Source organism: Schistocerca piceifrons, chromosome 4 (assembly GCF_021461385.2).
Source record: "Schistocerca piceifrons isolate TAMUIC-IGC-003096 chromosome 4, iqSchPice1.1, whole genome shotgun sequence".
In the NCBI taxonomy this organism is placed as follows: domain Eukaryota; kingdom Metazoa; phylum Arthropoda; class Insecta; order Orthoptera; family Acrididae; genus Schistocerca; species Schistocerca piceifrons.
The window spans coordinates 493952073-493978661 of record NC_060141.1 but is presented as its reverse complement, the minus strand read 5'-3'; positions in this window follow the sequence as shown (position 1 = coordinate 493978661).

Below are 26589 nucleotides of genomic sequence, written 5' to 3'. Positions count from 1 at the left end.
GGTTATCGCTGCTGTATAACCTACCAAAAAATGTTCAAATGTGTGTGAAATATTATGGGACTTAACTGCTAAGATCATCAGTCCCTAAGCTTACACACTACTTAACCTAAATTATCCTAAGGACAAACAAACACACACACACACCCATGCCCGAGGGAGGGCTCGAACCTCCGCCGGGACTAGCCGCACAGTCCATGACAGCTGCGTCCCTGCCGGCCGGAGTGGCCGAGCGGTTCTAAGCGCTACAGTCTGTAACTGCGCGACCGCTACCGTCGCAGGTTCGAGTCCTGCTTCGGGCATGGATGTGTGTGATGTCCTTAGGTTAGTTAGGTTTAAGTAGTTCTAAGTTCTAGGGGACTTATGACCTCAGCAGTTGAGTCCCATAGTGCTCAGAGCCATTTGAACCATTTTTGCTGCGCTCCAGACCGCTCGGCTAATCCCGCGCGGCGTATAACCTACCAAAAGCTGTCCAGCACGTGGTCATAACGTTTTGCTTCATCTTTGCACCGAGCGAGGTGACGCAGTAGTTAGCACATTGGACTCGCACTCGGGAGGGCGACGGTTCAAACCCGTGTCCGGCCATCCTCATTTAGATTTTCCGTAATTCTCCCAAATCGCTTCAGGCAAATGCCGGGATGGTTCGTTTGAAAGGGCACGGCCGACTTCCTTCTCCATCCTTCCCTAACCAGATGGGACCGATGACGTCGCTGTTTGGTTCCTTCCCCCCCAAATCAACAAACCAACCTCATCGGTGCATGTACAAAACGGAGACCTAAACTGTGGTTCTCCTGTTCGTACTTGAAGCGTATATGTTGAAGTAACTAAAAAGCATGAATTAAATTCATATTTGACAGAACATTAAAAATGCAGGACAGAGTAAAAGGCATGCTGACTAAGCAAGAAATACAGATTAACTAAATAAAAAGCCACATAGTGGTGGAACCGGAGTAATACTTTAATCCTAATGTAATCAAGAGACTAAAAAAAAAAAAGAAACAACTGATTGTAGAATTGTGAAGCCATGATTCAGTTGTCAGTTCTTGGAAATGAAACCAAGTTTCAGAATGACTAGTAAAGATGTTAATTTTTTTAAATGAAAGTGAACGAATAATTCATGTACTGTGATTAAGGTTTCAGTACACGAAAAAATGTAAAGATCCAAATCACGGTAACAAATACTCTTCAACGAACAACAAGCCTGTAACGAATGGCGAGCTCTGAAACAGTAGGAGCAGCATCTGTAGTAAATCGTGTCAGAAGGTTTCGAGTGCTTCGAATCATTAGTATCGTGTCTACACCAGTGCTGTCCGACTGTTATGCCTCTTAATATTGTAACTTATTTTTTGTCGGATTTGTTCCCATTTCTTGTGTGTAACTTTTAATTTCCAGTAAAATGGACAAAGATATGGATTAATTTCCATTCTGCGACGAGACGAGTGGGTACGGATCTCAAGCTAGGATTCAAAGGAGTCATCCCGGAATTCACCTTAACTGATTTTTTGAAATGAAGGAAATTGGACAGAGACTTGAAATTCACTGCTCCCTAATATATGACCGGGGCGCCACTTTGGTCTGTAATTATAAATAACAAAATATGTGCGAAAACAGGACAATTGGTTTTGAGTGATTTATAGCGCCATTCTGGAGCAGTTGCTTTCGAATTTTATGGACTGTGATTAACATGTTATTTCAGTAATGTTATGCATAACAAAATCAATAAATTCATAAATATTGTTCGGTTGAATAAGTAGAAACTTGAAATATGAAACGCGTAAACAAAAAAGCGAAGCGTAATAAATTACTTTCATTCTAACCCTGCCATAGCGAAGCAACTATGGATGTCTGAAAAAAAATATAGTTAAATAAATTCATTTGCTTGGAACAGTTGCTCACTACACAAAACAGGGTTGCATTAAAAGGGAAGAGTCATGATATACAACCACTAATTATGACTATAAATGAGCACAGACGGAAATGGTCCTGTCGTAATAAACGTAAAGGTACCTGAAGAATATCTTGATGTGTCGGCTAATGGGTGGAACATATAAGGGCCAGTCTTAAAAGAGATGGGCGTTCCAGTAAGATCACCATTACGTTTTATGTGGCTATATAAATAAGTAACTTGGAACTCACTAACTTGACTGTTTCCTTGCGGCCAAGAGTATTTTCAGTCTAGTCCCTAAAAGACACAAAAGTTTAATGGCACATAATATTTCAGCGAAAATTGATAGTCACTAAAAGCGATTCAAGTTTTTACACTCTGGATCTTCATATTATTAGTTAGGATGACAACGATCTCGTTTATGTTACGGATATAAGTCGGGATTTACTTTTTGCTTAGTCCGATAAGGTTTCAGCAGAGCAGTACCAACACATACCGGAAATTATTAGAAAACTTTTCAGTTTCTGGTTAAGTTATACACATCGTAGAAATTATTATAAGAACTGTTATAATTAGTAAAATAAATATTAATGACGATAAAAATAATGTTTGTTTGCTTAATCATCTTCTGCAGCAATCACTATAATCAATTATTGTTAGTTTTTCTGTTTAATGTTCACTACAATTAGCTCCGGTCTAAGGTTTGCCGCAATTAGTTTGAGTAAGCTTTAGTTGGAAAACTAACAGTAACTGAATGTAAGAACTACTGTGGAAGACTGACATGCAAACAACCATGTGGTGGACGCCCTGTCAAGCATATCCAAGTGGCCTGTAACAGAAGTTTGGAAGGATATATCTCAACATACGAATTCTATGTACTTTGCAGTCGGTGAGCTTCATGTATGGGCATGTAAGAAATTCAGCCATCAAAGATCATACCGAAAGAGTTAGAAAAATTTAGATGTGCAACTAAATGGAGTTAACAGCATAAAGGTACTCAATATCTCGGTTTTACCCACCATAAGGTACATAGCAGGCACTGTGCACTAGACTCAAGTACAGTTGAATATATGGGCAGGGAAACAAGGAAGCTCATGGCATTTTCACATGTCCCTCTCCCTCGCAGTGAAGTCGACAATATGTACTTGCCCGAAAAAGAAGCCGGCTGACGTCTTTTGCAAGTGAGGCAGACAGGGAAAGAACAGAAGCATGAATTAGCAGACTGTATGAAAGATAGGAAAGAATCAGCTCCGAACTCTCTGAACATCACAAACCAAGAACCAATACTGTAAAGCTGTGCTCCAGTGCTGGACTCACAATCAGCGTAAAAAAGCACTGCTTGGGCGGTTTTCGAAGAATATTGAAGGCAAAATAATTAAGAAAACGCCTGCTGTTGGCTGACCAATGGAAACCTACAGAAGGAAACTGAAGGGCTGATTTTCGCCGCACATGAGCAAGCCGTCAGAACTAACACCTATAAAGGCAAAATAGAGAAATCAGCAAATGACCCGAAGAGTAGACTACAGAAAGAAGCAGATACAACAATTCACCGTACCATGGGCTGTTGAAAAGGATCGCACAGACTGATTACAAACAGGGGAACAATGCTGTGACATGAATGATCGGTTGAAACTTATGTCAAAATTACTGTCTACCAGTGGCAGGGATCTGGTGGTACCACAAGCCAGAAAATGTTGTCGATAACGAACATGCCAAATTACTGTTGGCCTTCCGATTGCAGACAGATCGAATACTGAAACGAAGTACACCAGACACTGTAATTGTGGAAGTATGGTTCACTGACACTGCCATTCCAGATGCCCCAAGACTTGAAAATCGAACTACAGCGACCCTGTGGCAAATCAGCGAAAGTGGTTCCAGTAGTTCTGGGCATACTGGGACCAGTGCGGGAAGATCTACGTGGGCGCTTGAGAATCGTCGGCATTGGTAAAATATCCATCTGTCAACTACAAAAAAATCACTTTACTGGGATGTGCACGAATTATCTGTTGATACAACACGCAGTTATATGTACTTGGTAAGTGTCCTACAAGTAATAAAATACGAAATTCATTATAAGAACTCGGTTTCTGTTTTTACTGATGTAATAGTAATAATAAATCTCAGTAAGAATAACAAAAATGTTGATCAGTTTAACGCATCTGAAACCCTATTTCGTATCATCATAAAGGGTAGGATAATAATGAAGAAGACTGAAATGACAGTGTCAATAACTGTTAAAAATAGAAGACAAGTGCCTTGCTTCATGTCCAGATCCAAACTTCCAATGTCGTCAACCATGTGTCTACAACCTGCACTCGTACAGAGGAGACATTTGACTGGAAATCGCTTGCCCCTTGTCAGCAGATAAATACGATAATGGAATGCCTGTGTTATTCAGAATCACAATGCAATGTTTCTTCGGAAAAGCGACTTTCAGTTAAGATGTCTCCCCTGTACAGAAATACACACAACGGGCGTACGAATGCAGATTGTAGAAACATGGTTGACGACATATGGAAGTTCGGGTCAGGTCGTGAAGCGTGCAAGCATAGCCTAACCGTAAGGCGCGGTAAGTGGGAAATTCGTTTTCGAGTCCTTACCTGGCACAAATTCACACTGTCGTCATTCCATTATACAGCCGATGGTTGTCCATATTCGCAACTGTGAATAAATTTTACGAAATTTTTTTAGCATGAAGGAAGTGTTTCATTCTGCACACTAGTGTAGCCTTTTGTGAAAATTTCGTGACAGATTGCAGGTAAGGTAGATGTCAAATTAACATTAAATGGAATAATAAAATGTAAATGTAGTCTATCAACAAAGGAAGAAGCCTATAAAATACTCATTCGACCATTGGCAGAGGAAATAGAGAAGATCCAAAAACGATCAGCACGCTTCTTTACAGGTTCGTTTAGTAAGCTTGAAAGCGTCACGGAGAAGGTTAGTCAACCCTACAAGAGAGGCGGTCCGCATCACGGTGTGGTCTACTATTAGAGTATCGAGAGCGGACGTTCCTACAAGGGTCAGCCAATATGTTGCTTCCTGCCATGTACTCAAATGGAAAAAGTTTTACATCGTCTGGGTTCCCAGAAATCCTGAAGATAGACGTTGACTGTGGATGTTGTATCACAGACACTGTCCCTTTCACTGTTCAGAGATGTTACTAAACCCGCCCAAGCATGTAAACAACCATGCATGAGCAGCACCTATTTGACGGAGTGGATCCGGTAGCCAATCAGTTCCAGTCATTCCACCAGGAAGGAGGTAATGGCTCATGTTGTCTGTAGTTCAGCCATGTCTAGACGGTCAATACCGCGGTTCGATGGCGTCCGCATTGTTGCTTTGTGCCAGGAAGGGCTCTCAACAAGAGAAGTGTCCAGGCGTCTCGGAATGAACCAAAGCTGTGTTGTTCGGACATGGAAGAGATACAGAGAGACAGGAACTGTCGATGACATACCTCGCTCAAGCCGCCCAAGGGCTGCTACTGCAGTTGATGACCACTGCCTACGGATTATGGCTCGGAGGAACCCTGACAGCAACGCCACCATGTCGATAATGCTTTCCGTGCAGCCACAGGACGTCAAGTTACGACTAAAACTGTGCGCAATAGGCTGCATGATGCGCAACTTCACTCTCGACATCCATGGCGAAGTCCATCCATGCAAACATGACACCATGCATCGCGGTACTGATGGCCCCAACAACGCCTAATGGACCGCTTAGGAATGGCATCACGTTCTCTTAAGCGATTACTGTCGCATATGCCTTCAACCAGACATTCGTCGGAGACGTGTTTGGAGGCAACCCGGTCAGGCTGATCGCCTTAAATACACCGTTCAGCGAGCGCAGCAAGGTGGAGGTTCCCTGCTGTTTTTGGGTGGCATTATGTGGGGCCAACGAACGCTGCTGGTGATCATGATAGGCGTCGTAATGGCTGTACGATACATGAGTGCCATCCTCCGACCGATAGTGCAACCGTATCAGCAGCGTATTGGCAAGGCATACGTCTTCATGGACGACAATTCGCGTCCCCATGTGCACATCTTGTGAATGTCTTCCTTCAGGATAACGACCTCGTTCGACTAGAGTGGCCAGCATTTTCTCCAGACATGGACCCTATCGAACATGCCTGGGATAGATTGAAAAGAGTTGTTTATGGACGACGTGACCCACCAACCCCGGCCGCTGTGGTCGAGCGGTTCTAGACGCTTCAGTCCGGAACCGCGCTGTGCTACGGTCGTAGTTCGAATCCTGCCTTGGACATGGATGTATATGATGTCCTTAGGTTAGTTAGGTTTAAGTAGTTCTAAGTCTAGGGGACTGATGACCTCAGATGTTAAGCCCCATAGTGCTTAGAGTTATTTGAACGTTTGATCAACCAACCACTCCGAGGGATCTACGACGAATAGCCGTTGATGAGTGGGACAATCTATACCAACAGTGCCTTGATGAACTTGTGGATAGTATGCCACGAAGAACACAGGCGTGCACCAATGCAAGATGGTTGGTTTTTTGGGGAAGGAGACCAGACAGCGTGGTCATCGGTCTCATCGGATTAGGGAAGGATGGGGAAGGAAGTCGGCCGTGCCCTTTCAGAGGAACCATCCCGGCATTTGCCTGGAGTGATTTAGGGAAATCACGGAAAACCTAAATCAGGATGGCCGGACGCGGGATTGAACCGTCGTCCTTCCGAATGCGAGTCCAGTGTACCAATGCAAGAGGACGTGCTATTAGGTATTAGACGTACGGGTGTGTACAGCAGTCTAGACCACCACATCTGAAGGTCTCGCTGTATGGTGGTAGAACATGCAATGTGTGGTTTCCATGAGCAATAAAAAGGGCGGAAATGATGTTAATGTTGATCTCTATTCCAATTTTCTGTACAGGTTCCGGAAGTCTCGAAACCTAGCTGATAAAAAATTTTTTTGATGTGTGTATATTTCGTTAAAAGACAATGAACATAAAATCAAAGAGATTAGAGCCCAACTGGGTCCTTACCGGCGATCTTTCTTCCCGCGAACCACACGCGATTGAAACAGGAGCCGGCGGAGTGGCCGAGCGGTTCTAGGCGCTACGGTCTGGAACCGCGCTACCGCTACGGTCGCAGGTTCGAATCCTGCCTCGGGCATTGATGTGTGTGATGTCCTTAGGTTACTTAGGTTTAAGTAGTTCTAAATTATAGGAGACTGATGACCTCAGGAGTTAAGTCCCATAGTGCTCAGAGCCATTTGAACCATTTGAAACAGGAAGAGGTGGAAATCACGCTGGTACACAGAGTACCCTGTGATACACCCTAAAAGGTGGCTTACGGAGATTGAATGTAGATTAAAACTGTTATCTCTAAGAGGTATCGGTTCCAGAAATTAGGCTGTCACGACCACTGCACTGACTCATTCCTCTCTGATCTCGTTTCACTGTTCGATTCCTATCTTTATCCTCCGTTTTTCCCTTTCTCGGCACTTTTTCAGACTTAAAGTTTTCTACTCTACAATTACGCACTAGCGCAAAAATGGGGAATACAAGAACGTTTGACGTCTTTTGAGATGATTTCATGGAAATACTATTTTATTCTCCTCCTCACCATGAAACGAGCTGAGGTGGGAGCCGAGAAAGCTCAGGTATTTAGCGTTTCCTTTTACAGCGAAGCTTTAGATGTCAGCTGGAAATGTCTGGTGTAACATTAGCATGAATATGAAGGGAACTGTTAATTAGAGAGCAGAGGGTGAGATCGTTGCCATTGTATTGGAAACACACTCCTCTCTTCCACAGCTTATTCGTGGCGAGATGGACCAGACGCACAAAGCAACTGTGTGGTGAACAAAGAGCTGTAACAAATCCCACCAGCGAACGTATTTAGGCGAGGAAATGAGCTTCTCTCGGTTCTCCGGCAACTACCAATGGGCAGTCAACGTCACTGACGCGTTGCACTGCGGCTGACGGTACATGTCTCCTGGTGTCGGCGGCAACCGTACGCTAATTAGAACGTTCACACAGTGAACAGGCCACAGAAATTGTGTGAGTGCTGAGCTTTCAAGCATCATATAACGCATATTTCACCCTAGTAGTTATTAAAAGTGTTGTATATTGTTTCTTGTGTAACGTTCTTTCTTTAGCTGGACAATAGTTGGCAGCTCATGATATGTGATACACGGAGTTACGGTGTGCACATCCGGAATAGTGATAAGTCTTAAACATCCTCATGACACAACAGTAACATGTCTGAATTCGTTAGTATACTGCCTTATCAGTAGTTTCTTTGTACGAGGTGATTAAAATAGATCTGAACCCAAATTTGAAAATAAATAACGTAATCTGAGCATCAAGCGAAGAACTATATAGCTGTATCCTAAAGGTGTATTGTAAGATCGTTGCTGTTTGTAATATAAAATCACTGGACGAAAAACAGCCGCCCATAGAGAAACCGTAACAAGCACCTTTTAATAAAGTGCTATTACGCTTCTGAACTTGATAACTCCCAGGATTCGGTTAGGAAGTGAGTCCACAAGACTGTGCAGGTACTTTGCATCCAGGTTAAGCACTTGCTGAGGATATATTCGCGCAATTCCACCTAGTTGCAGAGATTCTAATTTTGGCATTTAACTGTTATTCTAACACGTCCCTCAGATTTTGTATGAGTTTCAAATTAGATGATTTTTCAGGACAATCAAGATGTAATATAATGGGATGGGGGGGTGCTCAGAAAACTAGTTACAAATCCTACCAGCATTATGAACGTTGCTGTTGTCGTCTTTAAAAAAATAAATAAAAAATAAAGGGTATCAATGGCCTCCTGCTAAATGACCGACTCTAAATGTTCATTGCATGCAGTTCCCATTGTAATCTTCCCCCTCTAACAGGCTGGGATGGACCTTCTTTCACTGCCTGCAACAATTCATGTCAGGTTCCGAAACGATTTTGTTTCACAAGCTGTGAAACGCGTCTCAGGTCCCTTTCAGTCAGGATCTTCTTCTGACTACAATTCTGACGTAGCGTTTCGTGGACACATGAGGTGCACCAACATATTCAGCAACTATACGCACCGAGTAGCCTACGGCCAAACCTGACCGCCCATTTTTGCTCCTCTGTCACGTCCCATGTTTACGTACAATCTCCACTTGAAACATAAATACGATATTGCAGTGCCTTTGTTACTCCGAATTAAGATGGAAAGTTCCTTAGGACACGCATGTGCCGGACCGGGACCCGTACCCAGATTTCCTACTTGTTGCTAGCGGCCGCCTTACCATTAGGCTACCCGCTCACGACTAATGGCCGGGACCAAACTTCCATATGTCGTCAACCACGTGTCTGCAACCTGTACTCCTACATCCATTACGTATATTCCCGTACGGGGAAGATATTTTACTGCATGTCACTTGCTCGGTGTGGGGTGAATAAATTCGATATTGCAGTGCCTATGTTATTCTAATCACTATGCACTGTTCCTTCGGACCTGAACTTTCAAGTAAAATGTGTCACCTCTACGGGAATATACACAATGGATGTACAAGCACACGCTGTAGACACGTGGTTGACGACATATGGAAGTTTCGGGGTGGTCGTGAGTCATGTCTGGATAACCAAAGGGCGAGGCGGCAGCCAGTAGTAAGCCGGAAATCCTGGTACGACTCCCTGTCCAGCATAAATTTTCATCGTCATCGTTCTATTATACAGCTGATGGTAGTCCATATTCAATTGCAAATACATTAAATGAAACGTATATGTCTCACTGATAGCTTCTTTCTAATACTCACATGGAGGCAGTGTGCCCACGGTTGAACACGTGATTCAGTCGCCGTATCATCTGTAAACTTTTGACGACTGAGTTGTTCATGACCACTGCGGTGACTTAACTTTTTGCCCAGTGAACTTATATAAATGATCTCGTTTACACAGGGAGATCAGAAACAATATGAAAAGCTTGCAAGGCTGTTGCAAAGGACGTTGCGTGCTGAGAAATAATTGTTAGCAGAATATTCGAAATGTCCCCCAGTTTCAAAGACATTTAGCGTTGAAGTTGGCCAAATTCAAGCAGCTCCCCAGAGAAAGTGTCTCCAAACGGTTCTTTCCCTCAAATCGAACAAACGTAGCTTTTGACCACCCAGGTTAAATTTATCATTTCCAGAAAAAGGAGCATTTTAACTGGTAACGAACATTTGGACAAGCTGTAACTCACGGACACACAGATTTCTGTGCTCTACCGAATTTTAGCGCGTGCAAGTACTTGAATTTGAGCGCGCAACGGTCTGATTGACTAACTCCAATGCTAAATAACTTGTAAATGGCGCAACCATCGAATTTTTTTCTTAACAATTATTTCCCAGCGCAACCTCCCCTACAACAAACACCCTCTCTAGCTTTCCAGGCTGTTTCTGACAACCCTGTGTAGTCCATGAGGCTGTTACCAGATTATGCTGTTGTTCATAGAAAGTTTGCAACGCCAGAAGACTGCCGACATGCAGGAAGACCTGTGAAGAATCGATGATTGGTGTAGGGACAGACAGTTGATCTTGAACGTAAAAAAATGACATAGAGGCATCGATAACAACTAGTGTTCCATCATGCTATTGGCGGTAATGGTCTGAAGACAGTAACAACCTTAAAAGAAGCCAGAATTAATCTTTCGGAGTGACCTAAAGTGGAACGATCACCTAACAACTGGTTTTAAGAAAAGCAGAGCAGTATGTGTCACAAAGTAATTAATAATTAACTAAGCAGCTATACTTGCGCTAACTTTAGATGTATACACTCACGTTAAGAAAAAAAACACAATATGTTGAACGACCAGAGGTAGGACCTTCATATTCACAGGGCATTAACATTAATATGAAATGCAGAAATAACTAGCTCGGTTCACCATGTGTCCTGTTGCCCACTAGGCACAAGGTGCGCCATCGACCCTGATAACTTATTCCATGCGTGATGGCATCGACGAGTAAAAGGTGCGAATACGTCCTGTGATATAGTCATCCACGCTGCATTCATTCGTTTCCAAAGTTCATCTGTGGTGATTACCACTGGGTCACAGCGCTGCACCCGTCGTTTCACCATATCCCACACATTTTCGACTGGCGACAAGTCACAGATATGGCGGGCAAGGGAAAAAGGCTGACATCCTGTGACACCATGAAGGCACGTCTTCGTGCAGCAATATGGTGTCGCGCATTGTCTTGCTAAAAGTGGCGCCTGGGTTGTTGTGCAAAAAGGGTATGGCTACGGTCGCAGGATATCATTCACGTTGGTTATCCTGGTCGTAGTGCCCTGGACACGCACCAGCTGTGATTTGTTTTTGTATCCAATAGCACCCTACACCATAAGGCCTTGAGTTGGGGCCGTATATCGTACGTAAATACAGCCATTGTGATACCGCTCCCGCTCCCTGCGGCGAACGAAAATACGATCATCATTTTAAAACAAACAGTCCGAAAACACTATCCGATGCCATTCCTGTCCCAAATGCCGTTCCACACACCACTGCTGTCTCTGTCTAGCATGTTTCTGCACATTCGGGAAAGGTAGGCAGACAGGTAGAGAAGTGAACGACGCGTACGTAACCCATGCCGTAAAAAAAACGGCGACAGACTGTCGCCGGCCGTTGTGGCCGAGCAGTTCTAGGCGCTTCAGTCTGGAACCACGCGACAGCTACGGATGCAGGTTCGAATCCTCCCTCGGGCATGGATGTGCGTAATGTCCTTAGTTGGTTTTCTTTTTTTGTCATCAGTCTACTGACTGGTTTGATGCGGCCCGCCACGAATTCCTTTCCTGTGCTAACCTCTTCATCTCAGAGTAGCACTTGCAACATACGTCCTCAATTATTTGCTTGACGTATTCCTATCTCTGTCTTCCTCTACAGTTTTTGCCCTCTACAGCTCCCTCTAGTACCATGGAAGTCATTCCCTCATGTCTTAGCAGATGTCCTATCATCCTGTCCCTTCTCCTTATCAGTGTTTTCCACATATTCCTTTCCTCTCCGATTCTGCGTAGAACCTCCTCATTCCTTACCTTATCAGTCCACCTAATTTTCAACATTCGTCTATAGCACCACATCTCAAATGCTTCGATTCTCTTCTGTTCCGGTTTTCCCACAGTCCATGTTTCACTACCATACAATGCTGTACTCCAGACGTACATCCTCAGAAATTTCTTCCTCAAATTAAGGCCGGTATTTGATATTAGTAGACTTCTCTTGGCCAGAAATGCCTTTTTTGCCATAGCGAGTCTGCTTTTGATGTCCTCCTTGCTCCGTCCGTCATTGGTTATTTTACTGCCTAGGTAGCAGAATTCCTTAACTTCATTGACTTCGTGACCATGAATACTGATGTTAAGTTTCTCGCTGTTCTCATTTCTACTACTTCTCATTACCTTCGTCTTTCTCCGATTTACTCTCAAACCATACTGTGTACTCATTAGACTGTTCATTCCGTTCAGCAGATCATTTAATCCTTCTTCACTTTCACTCAGGATAGCAATGTCATCAGCGAATCGTATTATTGATATCCTTTCACCTTGTATTTTAATTCCACTCCTGAACCTTTCTTTTATTTCCATCATTGCTTCCTCGATGTACAGATTGAAGAGTAGGGGCGAGAGGTTACAGCCTTGTCTTACACCCTTCTTAATACGAGCGCTTCGTTCTTGATCGTCCACTCTTATTGTTCCCTCTTGGTTGTTGTACATATTGTATATGACCCGTCTCTCCCTATAGCTTACCCCTACTTTTTTCAGAATCTCGAACAGCTTGCACCATTTTATATTGTCGAACGCTTTTTCCAGGTCGACAAATCCTATGAAAGTGTCTTGATTTTTCTTTAGCCTTTCTTCCATTATTAGCCGTAACGTCAGAATTGCCTCTCTCGTCCCTTTACTTTTCCTAAAGCCAAACTGATCGTCACCTAGCGCATTCTCGATTTTCTTTTCCATTCTTCTGTATATTATTCTTGTAAGCAGCTTCGATGCATGAGCCGTTAAACTGATTGTGCGATAATTCTCGCACTTGTCAGCTCTTACCGTCTTCTGAATTGTGTGGATGATGCTTTTCCGAAAGTCAGATGGTATGTCGCCAGACTCATATATTCTACACACCAACGTGAATAGTCATTTTGTTGCCACTTCCCCCAATGATTTTAGAAATTCTGATGGAATGTTATCTATCCCTTCTGCCTTATTTGACCGTAAGTCCTCCAAAGCTCTATTAAATTCCGATTCTAATACTGGATCCCCTATCTCTACTAAATCGACTCCTGTTTCTTCTTCTATCACATCAGACAAATCTTCACTCTCATAGAGGTTTTCAATGTATTCTTTCCACCTATCTGCTCTCTCCTCTGCATTTAACAGTGAAATTCCCGTTGCACTCTTAATGTTACCACCGTTGCTTTTAATGTCACCAAAGGTTGTTTTGACTTTCCTGTATGCTGAGTGTGTCCTTCCGACAGTCATGTCTTTTTCTATGTCTTTACATTTTTCCTGCAGCCATTTCGTCTTAGCTTCCCTGCACTTCCTATTTATTTCATTCCTCAGCAACTTGTATTTCTGTATTCCTGTTTTTCCCGGAACATGTTTGTACTTCCTCCTTTCATCAATCAACTGAAGTATTTCTGCTGTTACCCATGGTTTCTTCGCAACTACCTTCTTTGTACCTATGTTTTCCTTCCCAACTTCTGTGATGGCCCTTTTTAGAGATGTCCATTCCTCTTCAACTGTACTGCCTACTGCGCTATTCCTTATTGCTGTATCTATAGCGTTAGAGAACTTCAAACGTATCTCGTCATTCCTTAGTACTTCCGTATCCCACTTCTTTGCGTATTGATTCTTCCTGACTAATGTCTTGAACTTTAGCCTACTCTTCATCACTACTATATTGTGATCTGAGTCTATATCTGCTCCTGGGTACACCTTACAGTCCAGTATCTGATTTTGGAATCTCTGTCTGACCATGATGTTATGTAATTGAAATCTTCCCGTATCTCCCGGCCTTTTCCAAGTATACCTCCTCCTCTTGTGATTCTTGAACAGGGTATTCGCTATTACTAGCTGAAACTTGTTACAGAACTCAATTAGTCTTTTTCCTCTTTCATTCCTTGTCCCAAGCCCATATTCTCCTGTAACCTTTTCTTCTACTCCTTCCGCTACAACTGCATTCCAGTCGCCCATGACTATTAGATTTTCGTCCCCCTTTACATACTGCATTACCCTTTCAATATCCTCATACACTTTCTCTATCTGTTCATCTTCAGCTTGCGACATCGGCATGTATACCTGAACTATCGTTGTCGGTGTTGGTCTGCTGTCGATTCTGATTAGAACAACCTGGTCACTGAACTGTTCACACTAACACACCCTCTGCCCTACCTTCCTATTCATAACGAATCCTACACCTGTTATACCATTTTCTGCTGCTGTTGATATTACCCGATACTCATCTGACCAGAAATCCTTGTCTTCCTTCCACTTCACTTCACTGACCCCTACTATATCTAGATTGAGCCTTTGCATTTCCCTTTTCAGATTTTCTAGTTTCCCTACCACTTTCAAGCTTCTGACATTCCACGCCCCGACTCGTAGAACGTTATCCTTTCGTTGATTATTCAATCTTTTTTTCATGGTAACCTCGCCCTTGGCAGTCCTCTCCCGGAGATCCGAATGGGGGACTATTCCGGAATCTTTTGCCAATGGAGAGATCATCATGAATAATTCTTCAATTACAGGCCACATGTCCTGTGGATACACGTTACGTGTCTTTAATGCAGTGGTTTCCATTGCCTTCTGCATCCTCACCTCGTTGATCATTGCTGATTCTTCCGCCTTTAGGGGCAATTTCCCACCCCTGGGACAAGAGAGGGCCCTGAACCTCTATCCACTCCTCCACCCTCTTTGACAAGGCCGTTGGCAGAATGAGACTGACTTCTTATGCCGGAAGTCTTCGGCCGCCAATGCTGATTATTTATCAAAATTTAGGCAGTGACGGGGATCGAACCCGTGACCGAAGACGTTTTGATTATGAATCAAAGACGCTACCCCTAGACCACGGGTCCTTAGGTTAGTTAGGTTTAAGTAGTTCTAAGTTCTAGGGGACTGATGACCTCAGATGTTAAGTCCCATAATGCTCAGAGCCATTTGAACCATTTCTTAACAGACTGTCATCCCTGATGGTGTACGATGTGTTACATTGATTGTTCCACTGCTGCGCAAGAACTGAGGAGGACGCAGATCGTCCTGCAATGCCATGTGGATGAGGTGTCGATCTTCTCGGGGGGGGGGGGGGGGGTGCGGCGCAAGAGCTGAGGTGAAACATCGTGAAACAAGAGATCGTGAAACATTCTGCACACACCCGTTGCACTGCCGTAACACTTCGTCTCAAACGAGCAGAAATGTCCCGGATGGCTGCATCACATTCTCTCATGTCAATAATGCGCCCTCTTTCAAACTCACTGATTTGACGGTTCGGGCATACGTCTGCGAGGCATCCCACGCGTCTGCTCAAGTCACACTGATCTATTTCCCGCAGTTTGTAGCAACAACGGTAGCCGCATGCCCATTGATATCGATTGCGACCTTGAACCCGTATTTGAGAAAAATTTTTAAGCTCTGCTTTTCTCCTTTAATCATCTATATAAATGCTGAAGCGTTCACGTTCATCAAATGATTTTCTGAATCTGCTGTTTACAAAGAAAATAAAAGTGTGAACAAGAGAAAGAAAGACTTCTATAAACTGCAAAAAGGAGATTTATGAAAAAAAAATAGCGCTATTTGTAGAACACATTTTATGAAATTATTTTTCTTGTTTTGAGTATTCGTCATTCGATATTTCAGCGCTTTAAAAGAAAAGTTTGGTGTCCTTTCACGACACTGACATCAGATCTGCTTAATGTTTTCAGCAACCTCGAATGAACAGATGAATCAAGTCTTAATGGTCTGTTAGTCTCGTTAGCCATCTAGTGTTACGCCCCTGTTTTGTAATCACCCTCATCGGAATCGTAATACACTACCCAGCGAGCAAGTGATACGTAGCAAATGGTTAGAGTTTCCGTAGGTGGAGCGGAGGGCAGCGAACATTCGCCTGCTGCTGTCGTAAGCTACAGCTGTCATTCAGTACTGCCTGTGAATTCAAGGTGTCTCGTTTTGTTTCCTTCAACTCCACTTTCTGTCAGCATATGATGCTAGTAACTGCTCTGTCGTTGGCTTAAGATTTTTAGATTAATCCCAGGACAGTCACCATTGTAAATAGAAGCACACCACGTGATCAATAAGTTTGGAATATAGATTGTCTTCGAACAGGATGGGGGGGGACACACAATATTTCTTCTGCATGGGAGTTGTAATGTGGCTACTCGGAGAGTTCCGTGTGCATGAGGCGGAGAGACATGTATCGAGTCGTCTTCTGTGCCTCTAAAATGTTTAAACGAAGCAAAGCTACACCTGTCTCTGTAGTTACTTTCTCTGTAGAAGTTCTACTTTTCGTATAAGACACTGAAAACAATTTTTTTTATTTGCTTGTATTCTCCACGACACAGTCTTCTCATTTGATTTTGAGAAAACTACTCGATAAAAAAGAATGTTTCAGATCTTATAGTCTCACATGCTAACTTGAAAATAAACTGGCTCTATTTCCGTTTTTGTTCATAGTTGTTATGATACTTCGAAATGTACTAACCTCTCATGCATATTTTGAAATGTTTGTAGTGAAGATTGTAGTTGCTGGTCAGTTTATGTTTTTGAGTTTTAGGTCATACATTACTGCACACAAAATGTACCCAACAACCCAAATTGTTTTTAAAACTTTAAGGAGAGTCATACCTCTGTCTAGTATCCAGTAAATGGCTGATGAACTGCAGTTAGGCTCCACGGAGTATGAAGCGCCAAACTGGAGGACATGGCTGTGTTCTAGTGGGGTAGCGTCTTGTTTTTCTCTTCCTTATGTGGTTTTTGAAACCAGTTACAGCCACTGCAGTACGAGTTATTTTCATTAGCTGGGATAGAGACACACAAATCTAGCAGCAAATCCTGCTACATCCTGTACGTTCCGTTTTTTTTCTTGTACACACTTGTACAGTTTCATTTACGAAATATTCAGTAGCTGTATTTGTTTACAAGTTATAGAAAGAACCAGAAGCAAGGTTGATCTGATAAAAGTTCACCTTGCGACTAAAAGGCAATAGAAATCCAAGTTATACCGTAAGTGTTTGGAGGTGTTCTCTCCGAACGCCTACTGTGACCATATGGATATAAAATATTGTCACATGAGAAAACCATTTTCAACTACCATTTGTCATGGGCTCATAAGAACGTTGAATATTCCTTTGGTGTATTGTAGAACAAATGGCGTATTTGCCGGCGAATTCTTTACAAAAGAGAGGTAGTTGTCGATCTGAAGATGCATTTTGTAAGGAATGGAGTCTGACACAAAAATCTATTAAAGACAAGGAAATATGTTGGCAATAAGAAACAGACGTACAAAGGCTAATTATTTTGTAAGTGACGATGGTAACGTGTATTGGTAGTACACCAAAAACTGAGGTGTTGGTGAGTGCAGAATATGAGCTGTCATACACTTTCGCCTCTACCACAATTTTGTTAATTTTTCTTGTCTGTCTCTATCATCTATTTTGGTAGCTGTACCTGTAAATCTGTCTGGAACATAATAATACAAACTAATCTTTCTAAATAATGATGTCGTGTGACTAGGGCCTCCCGTCGGGTAGACCGTTCGCCAGGTGAAAGTCTTTCGATCTGTCGCCACTTCGGCGACTTGCTCGTCGATGGGGATGAAATGATGATGATTAGGACAACACAACACCCAGCCCCTGAGCGGAGAAAATCTCCGATCCTGCCGGGAATCGAATCCGGGCCCTTAGGATTAACAATCTGTCGCGCTGACAACTCAGCTACCGGGGGCGGACACTAATCTTTCTGACACTACGTAGAAATACATTTTGAACAGTTCTTACTGGAAATATTTGTTTAATGTTCTATTTTCACTGGCAAAAGTATCAATGTTTGCAAGACTGTAACTGTCTAAGGCAATCAAGTGTCTTCATCCATGTGATGCAGAGGAACCAATGTCGGTATTGCCACTTCTTCAAGAAACAAGTGTAAGAACAGTATCCCTTGCCACACCTTTCAAGAAATTATAAGGGTTGCATTCACATATGTTTTACTCTTATCGACCATTCGTTCAGTTTGATGTGTATGTTTACAACAAAATAATTGACAGATTACGTATTTATCTGTATACCGACACTTACACGTTCCCTGTTACCGAACCATCGATCAGTTATGCTGGGGAAACTTCAGAAATGACGCCACTGCGTATTTTACTAAATATTCATAGATTATCATGTGCCATTGCATGGTCATTGTCTTTATTTTACGTATTTCTTTTTTTTTTTTTTTTTTTTTTTTTTTTTTTTTTTTTTTTTTTTTTTTTTTTTTTTTTTTTTAGCTCTGGGGAGAAACTGATGACTCTGAATGTCAACGTTTGTCTAATTATTGGCCGCTGTAAAATAACCTTTTAGTACGATCATTTGCAGACTCGTTTGCTGTAGCTTACAAGTTGTACGAGACATGTGTTTGTGTGTAGGCTTCTGCTGTGGATTTGCACCTCTCCGTTGTCCTCTCGCCTACCACGTCAGCTGAGCCAGTGCGAGTCAAGTTATTTTGTGCGCACTGTACGACTTCTACACTATCTGCAGCGCTTCAAAGTCTTCCCCTTTATGGCGCGACTAATAATTTATCGGGCGAACTTATCTACTTAGTGGTCTTCCTTGTTTGACAGGTAGAGAAAGTTTCTAACGAGGAGGATAGCTCATACTTCACAGTGAATAGCACTGAAGGTAGCTATAGAAGAGAGACTGTGCGGTCTGCTGGGAAGTACAAGTCTACTGTGACATGACAGTCACATGCCACTGTGCGGTATTTCATTATTTTTCTGCTTATTTCTTAGACATTTCTGAGGAGAGTACTTACTTACTGACTCAATAAGAAGGCTTCAAATTATCTAGTTAGAAACCGTCGGCCCCAGGTGTTCGTCCTGTGATCTGACGTGGGTCTACAGAGCGCTGCAGTTTGCGGGTCGAATGCGGTAAGCTCCTTCTACGTGCTTTGTCGGCAAACGCGGTTTTCTCTTTTGAATTCAGTCAGTCAGAAAGCCACTACATGTTCCTACTGTATCACTGAGTATGACGAATTCACTTCTCTCTATACAGATCTAAGAACGGTTCTACCTGGACAAGAAAACTCTTTGCCTAACACTCCAGATTTTATTAAACAATGAAATGTTTCTTATCTGCTGCCATCCTTCGGTGTGAATTGATTAGCCAATGACAGCAACATAGCTAGCAGCTCATAACAACATCTTACAGGATAAGATGCGTTCTGTAAGAAGAATGGAGAATTTTTAGGGTGTCATTGTATTCGCGTAAATAAATCAACGTTTCGGGGTCACGTTGGCAGTAACGTGGAGTTATTTATTCCACGCGAAAATTTCAAAATGTTGGGAATTAGGTTTATGGAAGAATAACTTCGTACGCTTTCAGTTGTGCTACTTAGGCAGAGGGACTTGTGATCCTGGCGCGTAGTAGAGCGCATTCTTGATGATGCCAATTTGGGTGACCTTTATCAGACGGCGATCAGCGAAGTCTGCAGCATGTTTGCTAAGTTTTGAGTAAGTGTCGCATTTCGCATTATCGCTATGCACTTTCTGAGCAGGTCACAATTTGTGGGATTTGCTAAGCAATTTGTGTTGTCTGATTAGTTGTATTCTTTCGTCGGTCTTTGACTTCTTTACTTTGCGTTTGCGAGCTGCGCAGATCAGGAAAGAATGTAGCGTATCCCAAGCAGCCTTCCACGTAAACGAGGCACCTTCTAATCGTGTTAGCCGGACAATCTTGATTAAATTGAGCTTCGTGTTTCAATATTTTAGATGATTTGTGCTCGTTGTGTTGGAGACATTTCTCAGTCAGTTTTAAGAAACTTCTGTTCATTTTGTTGGAAACTTATTCTTTGTCATTTTAATTTGGCATGCGTAGATATTTTAGAGTAAATCAATGCCTGATTAAATTCAGACTTATTGTGAATCACAGAACCTAACTATTCTCCTACGACTGATCCTGGTTGGGGAACCCCTTTGAAAAATAAATGTAGCCAATTTATCCGCTTCCTAATTTGTTTGTCTTATTGAGACAGTGTTGCGTTGCAGTACATTGGCCAGACGTTCTGGTCAGTCAGCTTATATGTAGATTTTGTGATCAGTTATATAATTGATATACTGTATAACGAACATTGCACTCAATAGGATGGCGGGCTGTTGATGATATCGTAACTAGTAAACTGAAACAAGCTCTACTATATAAGCATGATCTCAGGGAAGTTCTTTACTCATATACGAGATTTAGGCTGGAAACACTGGAGAGGTATACTCTGCCTGTTAACTGAGAAGCGGTCGTAGTTGGGCTGGGGGGGAGTTACTTTTCCCGGAAGAACGCTTTTTGTGATGTCGTGGGGTGGGGACAATAGGGAACTGCTTGATCGCTCTTCAGTTTGCAGACAGATAAAGGAGGGAAGCGGAGGACCACAATCTAGCCACGTACCTTCCCTTGCGATTCTACCCTTGACCCGCTCCTTCCACCATGTTACACCCCCAGGACACACAGTTTACCCCTTAATACGGTTCTACTGCATTTAGATGTGGTATTCATATTTAATACTTATACTTAACCCACTCATTTGACAATAAACATTAACTTTATAGCATTAAACCACTCAGTTTAATAATCTTTGACTTTTCCTTCCCCTGCAACACGGAAACTATTAGTTCCAGTGAAAAATAAATATGACCTTTTTTTGTAGGAAATTTAAACTCCCTGCTCCCCCGACACCCCGCTTATACCACACCGGTGTTCACAACATTCCCTCCTATCACTGAACAATAAAACAAAAATTTACAACTATACGAATTCGTTCCGCTACTTTTCAGTTGTTGACTGGACTAGGGGTGGCATTGTCACCTTGCAGCACACGCTACATCTATTACACGTGTTCGTAAAATGCAGATTGGAGAATCTGCCAGTGTGCGAGAAGCACTCATTGCCGACAAGGAAGGAGGCCAATTCACTGTGTTATGATGTTCGGTTAAAATTAGTATGCACTCCGCTGAGAAAGACTGCAGGTGACAGCTCTGCGGCACTGTTTCCGTGCACGCAGGACGTTAACTGGAAACTGCGTTACGACTCTCATGAATATGCACCGAGAAACACGGTGAGCAGTGTTCAAAGCACGTGGCAGTGATTAGTCCTCTGTGCTTTCCGAGAACGACTCGGCGAGACTCTGTTAGAGGATAAGGTGACGGGCCTAGGGCGTTGAAAATGGAGACGTGCAGAAGAAAACACTGCTAGAGGAGTGAAATTCGAGACAGTAGCCGATTCTCCTTCGTCCGTCTCACATTACTTTATCCAATTAGGTGCTCGAGTCACCGGAAGATTTGGGCAGTCGTCACGTTTACGCTGTTTACATCTGTTAACGCTGGACGACGTGATCCCGAGACGGAAAGGTAATACGGGCTGACAGCGCTGTGGAAAATTACAGCACGGAAGGGAAACGTTTCCACGTAGAGGCTGGATGAGGAGGTAATTAGACAAAACAGTATTCGTGATATTGTCCCTTCTACTCCCCTCCTTCCTCTGTATACGTAGAGACACAGTCATCTGATTCTTAGAAACACATATTTGCAGATTTTCAGAACATAGCTTTCAATGAGTAATTTAAAAGACACCTTTTTTTGGTTATCTACGTAGCTCTCATCTATACAGGGCGAAGGAAAATACGCGCCCTCGGACTTTGCAGCGTGATTCCTCACATACTGGCAATGCAAAAATGTCGGTCACAGAATTTCATCCTGCGCATATTTCGGGCAGTAAATGGACGTTAAAGACTGGCAATCTGGCAACATTGTAATCACATTTACGGCAACTATCTCTGTCACCAGGTAGAGAAATGCTGTGCAGTTGCTGTAGTGGACACGGTTTTGAGTTAGCATGCACGAGGTCGAGGCTTCGATTGTGGGTCGAGGCTTAGTTGTTTTTATTTCCTAAAAGCAATCTGTATGGTACGGTATCTGGAGACTTAATCGCCATACAGAGATTACAGTGGCTCCTCTGCAAAAGATTTACAGCTACGTACCACGAACACAGACACGGAAATACAATCGTTTTCATTAGTCAGCTTTTAAAGAAGCCCTTTTGCACATCGCGAACGTGAAGTCTTCCGCACCATTGCATCTACTAGATTCCAAACGTGCTTGCTGTGTAACCTCCCCCAATAGCCTCACCGAAATTATTTGCAAAGCACGTTCTAACCCTACTGGTGACGTAAGGCCCTAACGAAATGTAATGAACCTAAACGTGGCCAGAATAACAGTTCGTATTAATCGATAGGACCATTGAGGGAGGGTACACACACAAGTCTGAAATCTAGTAGGTTCAGTGGCGCGAAACAATTCGCCTCCACGACGTGCAAAAGGTTTCTTTAAAAGCTGACCAGTGAAAACGATTGTATTCCAATTTTTGTGTTCGTAGTACGTAACTACAAATGTTTCGTAGAAGACCCACTGTAATTGCTGTATGACGATTAAGACGGAAGATGCTGTACCACACAGACTACTTTTAGCAAATAAAAACAAATAAGCCTAGACCCAGAATCGAACCTCCGACCTCCTGCATGATAACACAAAACGCTATCCAAAGCACCGGTACTGTACCTGACAGAAGTATTTACCGTATACGTGATGATTGTGTGGCCAGATTTCCATTCTTTAACGTCCATTTGCTGCCCGAAATATCTACAGGATGAAATTCTGTGACAGGTATTTTTGTATTGCTACTGTGTGAGAAATCGCGTTGTGAAGTCCGAGTGCGCGAATTTTTCTTCATCCTGCATTAACATTTAAAGTCACTTTCTTCCTAAGAGGTATCCGTAATTCAGGAACGCCGATTTTCCATAGTTTGCCAGCAGCCATTTAAAGTTTAACTACTAATAATAAGCAATTGTTGAAAAGGAAGATAAATGATTTACTGGAGGCTCTCTCTTACTCCATCAACTAATTACTAGATTAGATTGACGTTCCTACGGCATTACTAACTTCAAATAACCAAAGTGTTATGTAAAATCTGACTTCTGCACATCTCCACTGCAGAAATATGAAATGTGTGATGATGCTTGCTTACAGCAGCTTAAGAATTCCATAAGCAGTTCATTATACATACGTGAACTAAATAAAGAATTATACATGTCGGTCAAGATCATTATAATTACCTCCTATGGAGCGAACAATAGCAAATCTATTTTGCTGTTGTTGTTCCAAACACGTATTGTGTACATTTTTGCTTTTGGCATTTGATACATTATTTAGAATTCCTCATTATCGATTTATGGAAATAAAAATCTATTATTTATTTATCTATCTATCTATCTCTAACGGAAGTTCTGAATACGTCTGATTTATTAAAGTGTAAACGCAAAAGCTGGGAACGTCTACTAAAGCAGCAGATTTTAATTGCGTTGCAGAATGAAGTTGAAGCAGCGCAGACTTAAAACTGAAAATCTGATTCTTTTTTTTATAATAATGACCTTCTTACTTGTCACCGTTCTACATATTTAGGAACTTTGGAAAGTCCATTCTTTGCTAATTAGCTATATAGTTACCACGTATAAGTTATTTCATGTATGATTTTCGCTTATAACTGCTATTCCGGATGAAAGCCAATTTACAGAATAGATTTAATTTGGTATCTTTGTTATGTATCGTCCTTTATAGTCGATATCCATTGAGTCTATTGCCTCAGTCCAACACCTGACGTCCACGGAGAAGCACTGGCGCCTCTTTCCCAACATGATACCTTTATAACTGCGTTTATTTATTTATTTACACGTCAAATTCCGTAGGACCAAATTGAGGAGCAAATCTCCAAGGTCATGGAACATATCAGTACATGAAATTACAACATAAAAGTAATAACAGATAAAAATAAATGCTTATGAACACGAAAAAAGTCAATCCACAATTTAAGTAAACGCAATCAACAATCAACAATCAGCTTAATTTTTCAAGGAACCCCTCGACAGAATTGAAGGAGTGACCCATTAGGAAACTCTTCAGTTTCTATTTGAATGCACGTAGCTTACTGCTAAGATTTTTGAATTCGAGTGGTAGCTTACTGAAAATGGATGGAGAAATATACTGCACACCTTTCTGAAGAATTAAGGAACCCAAATCCAAATACAAATTTGATATCTGCCGAGTATTAACTGAATGAATGCTGCTTATTCTTGGGAATAAGCTAATATTGTTAACAAGAAATGACAGTATGGAATATATATATATATATATATATATATATATATATATTGAGGGGCCAATGTCAAAATACCCTGACTCGTGAACAGGGGTCAACAAGAGGTTCGTGGACTTACACCACATTTTGCCCGAAGCGCCCGTTTCTGAGCCAAAAATATCCTTTTAGAATGGGAAGAGTTACCTCAAAATATAATACCATACAACATAAGCGAATGAAAATAAGTAAAGTAGACTAATTTCCGTGTCGAACGATCCCTCACTTCAGATGCCGTTAGAATAGTAAAAATGTCAGCATTAAGTCTTTGAACAAGATCCTGAACGTTGGCTTTCCAAGACAGTTTACTATCTATCTGAACTCCTAGAAATTTGAACTGTTCAGTTTCACTAATCATATACCCATTCTGTGAAATTAAAACGTCAGGTTTTGTTGAATTGTGTGTTAGAAACTGTAAAAACTGAGTCTTACTGTGATTTGGAGCTAGTTTATTTTCTACAAGCCATGAAGCTATCTCATGAACAGCACTATTTGAAACCGAGCCAATGTTGCACACAATATCCCTTACTACCAGGCTGGCGTCATCAGCAAACAGAAATATTTTAGAGTTACCCATAATACTAGAGGGCATATCATTTATATAAATAAGTTATTTATTTATTGCAGCCGGTATTCCTCACCGACTACTTGTGATTGAGCACTGTTTCTAAGTAATTCCACTCTTTCATTAATTCACACGTAGTAACAAAAGTGCGAGTGAATCTTACTATGGCATTCTCATTCGTCTGCTAGGCTCAGTAGATTCCATGTCACACATGCAGTCGCCATTCTATTCAGTTATTAGTGTCTTGGATGCGTTAATGCGTCGTAAATGCACTGCCTACCAGTGCGTTTAAACAGTATTACGCGCTTAACGTGTTCGGATATAAACTGTCCAGTCACATTAATGTCACCACCTGTAAAAATCCTGAATAACCACCTTTTGCAGTGCAGACAGCTGCGAGACGTTCAGGAAGAGAGCCAATGAGGTTTTCGAAGGTACCGACAGGGATGTGGAGCAACATCGACTCCACCGCCGTGGTCAGCTACGCTAGGTTTCTCGGTTGAGGGTCCATGAGCGGAACAGTTCGATCGAGGGGGTCCCACAGATTTTCGATTGAGTTTAAATGTGGGGAGTTTGGTGACCAAGGGAATACAGTAAATTCATTCTGGTGCTCTTAGAACCACGCACGAGCACTTCGAGCTGTGTGACACGTTGCATTGTCCTGCTGGTATGTGGCATCGTTCCGAGGAAAAACAAATTGCATGTAGAGGTGGACATGGTTCCCAAAGAAAGATGTAATGTGTTGATCCATTGTGCCTTCCAGGATGACGAGAACACCTAGAGAATGCCAGGAAAACATTCCCTAGACCAAATTTCAAAGTACGGGTTCAGTGACAGATGCACTGAGAAGTGGTCGTCGTAGCGTTTCGTCTGAGGATAAACGACTCGATATTTCAGATAAAATGTCCATGAGTCCGGACACGTCAGTAAGAAAACCAGCCCAGGAAATCGATGTTAGTGTTGGAACGGCCGACACAGCTGTAAGGAAAAAATTAGAACTTTTCCCATACAAAGTGACAGTCGTGCAAGAACTGAAAAATACTGATCTCGGCAAGAGACTGCATTATTGTCAATGGTTCAAAAATTTCGTTCAACAAAATATAAGGGATATTCTTAATGAAACGTTTTTCACTGATGAGGCGTGGTTTCATTTATCCGGGTACGTGAACTCGCAAAATTCTCGTATGTGGAGTACTGCAAATCCATTGTGAATTCATGAGGAATCACTTAATTCTGAGAAAACAGGAGTTTGCATTGCAATTTATAGACGTCGGATCGTGGTTCCCATATTTTCCAACGAAACAATAAACGCATAACGATATTGCAGTGATATTCTCTACCCATTCATAGGAGAACTTGTGTTAAGTGAAATACTGAACGGTTATTTTCACCAAGATGGTGCAACCGCGCATACAGCTCGCGTTTCAATGTCACTGCTCGCTGACGTTTTTGGCGATCGCATTATTTCACAGGGACTTTGGCTTCCACGACCGCCTGTCCCAACACCAATTGACTTTTTCTTCTGGGGTGCAGCGAAAGAAACTGTCTGTAAAAATTGGAAACTGCAATATGCACTTTTACTGCTTCTGTTACAGAAGAAATGTTGCAGCTTGTGTTTGGAAACATGATTAGATGAATTGAATTGTGTATTCAACAACAGGGGGGACACTTTACAACAGGGGGGACACTTTCAACATTCAATGTGAAAATTTGAGAGTAAAAATGAATATTTAATAAATTAATAACTTGTATTTCAC